General features: G+C 41.4%; 1 pseudogene; it reads right to left on the bottom strand.

The window, feature by feature from the left end:
- Window positions 1-1,804: 1,804 nt before the first annotated feature.
- Window positions 1,805-2,237, bottom strand: LOC102013499 (annotated as a pseudogene).
- Between the last annotated feature and the right edge of the window lie 283 nt (window positions 2,238-2,520).

Raw genomic sequence — 2,520 nt, 5'->3', positions numbered from 1 at the left:
GAAGGGTATATGGCATTTTTGTGCTACTCTTGCAATTTTTAAAATACTTGAAATTAAAACTATGAGTTACAAAGTTAAAACTTACACAAATATGGTTGTATAAAAGCCAGTGCTGTTTGTTTTTACTATTTATACTCTACTACATTCTAGAAAATGTATAAGGACTTTTTTCTATTCAATAGGATATTTTAAATTAAAAATGTTCAGCTGGATCCTCGTACAGACAGACACTGGCCTAAGGAGTTTAGTGCAAGTAACTTGCTGAGGAAATGTTCCAGGAGTGGGAAGTAGGAAGTGGAACCAGAAAGAGAAAGAAACAACTGGGGGTGTAATTAAGCAAGTTATAGCCGTTGGGAAGTCTGGCAGACAGTGTAGAACAAACTTCAGCCCCTTCCTGAGGATAAAGGAAACTGGTGTGTCAAGAAGTCGATTCCCACCAGGCATTAGCTGAGGGCTACTCTCAGGCAATCATTGATTCAAAGGCCCTGCCCTGCGCACGAGCTGAGTGGGCCACAGTGGTCAGAGGAAGCACTAGGAACGATTTACAGGTGCTACATTTGGAAGCTGTAGAATGGATATGCCCACAAATAGTAATTAGGGGATGTGGATAGAGCCTGACTGCATCTCCTTTGAGCAAATCAAACATAAGGGGGAAATTGATGACTCAGGCTAATGTTCCGTGCATAAGATTATTATTATGAGATCCTCTAACACAACAAGTGCTTTTATCAGTAGCCAATAACATCAAGAAAATTTGTGGGAGAATATGGCTACCCCTCTCATCACCTCCTCATCTAAATTTTTCCCAGAAGAATCCACAAGTTTGTTTTTGTGTTATGTTGTGTTGTGCTGTTTTTGCGGTGCGGTGAACATCCTCAGCAAGCGCTCTACACTCAGCGATACTCCTGGCTCTAACAATTACATTGTCACCACGTCACTTCTTTGTAAAAAAAAGAGAGAGAGAGAGTTCTAGAAGATTATTACTATGGATAATTGTACATCTTGGTACTCATTCGTATTTCAAAACTTACCTATTTCAAAATTCAAGGGTTCACCAGGGTTCTGTAAGGAAATGGATGATTCCTACCGGTCTCCACTTTGTGAGACTTTCAAGATGTATGAGATCCATTTATATCTTTTTTTAAAGAGAAAAAAACAATAAAAGCAATGATACAAAATTTCAAAACGAGATAATAGGAGAGTAACAATGGTTACTAAATTGTGTATTGTCATCTTCAAAGTAGTTTTTCAGATTACAAGACAGAGGCATGAAAAATTGATCAAACAGTATAAGCACAAAACTTTCTTTCAAAGGACTAATAGAAATTAGTAGTATAACTCTCTTGACTATCTTGTATATGTATTTTTTCTTTTCCCTTCCTTCTTTTCTCCATCCTGCCATCCCAGTTTCTCTTTCCTTTTCAACACTTTCTTCCCATTTCACAACATCTATTGTACAATTTGTATCTAATTTACTCCTTCAGTTTCTCACACTAGGGAAACGATATGAAGTTTACACATGTGTGTCTGCTTTATTTCACTAATGGGTATGGTCTCAAGTTGCATCTATTTACCTAGAAAAGTCTCAGCTTTCTTTTTCTTTTTTTTTTTTTTAAGATTAGAGTGTTTGGGGCTGGAGATTTAGCTCAGCAGCACAGTGCCTGCCTGGCAAGCGCAAGGTCATGAGTTCGATTCCCGGTACTGGAAAAAAAAAAAAAAAGTGTTTAATGTTTTTCAAGTTACATTTCTACAGCTAGCAGGGTGACATGAGTGACTAGGACTTGGACCACACAGCAGGAAACGTTTACTGGGCAATCCCAATGACTCCACAAGCCAGACGACTTCCAACATTTTCCATCTTTGTACTTTCTTCATTTGGTTTTTCACGGACCACCATCATGCGGCCAGTGATGGAATTCACTCCAGAGAGTGAGATCAGAGAATCCTCAGCGGATACACTGGCCACGCCATCTGCACCCGCAGTCACATTGCCCAGGTCTCCAACGTTCCTCTCTCAGTCCTTTGTCACACCATGCTTTTTGGACAGAAGATTAAAGTGAGCACTGACAGCCTTGTGTGCTATTGCCAAACTGATGGACATAGAGTCTGTGCTGGCCTTCAACCAATCCTGTGATGCGTTCCATTACCACAGCTGGCCCGTTTGCCTGCTGCCCGAAGTCGATAGTGCCCTGCACCGGGCCGTCGCCCTTCGGCACGCACAGGGCCTTGGTCGCCATGACTCGCGGGGCGCAAGCTGGTCCAGCCAAGGACTGCACTGGCAGCGGATGATGCCGCAGGAGACACTGGTGCTAAGTTTATCATTCTTTATGACTGAGTAGTAATCCATTGTGTAAAAATAACACATCTTTTTCATCCATTCCTTGGTTGATGGGCATTTGGGTTGTTTCAGAGATTTAGCTATTACAAAAGACGCTGCTATCAACATGGGTGCACATATATCACCGTGGTACGCTGTTTTTAACCCTTCTGGCAAGATACCCAGCGAGGAAATAGCTGGGT

Source organism: Chinchilla lanigera, unplaced genomic scaffold (genome assembly GCF_000276665.1).
Source record: "Chinchilla lanigera isolate Chin_1 unplaced genomic scaffold, ChiLan1.0 scaffold00071, whole genome shotgun sequence".
In the NCBI taxonomy this organism is placed as follows: Eukaryota; Metazoa; Chordata; class Mammalia; order Rodentia; family Chinchillidae; genus Chinchilla; species Chinchilla lanigera.
Note: the sequence above shows the minus strand (reverse complement) of the source record. Positions and strands in the feature narration are given on the sequence as shown.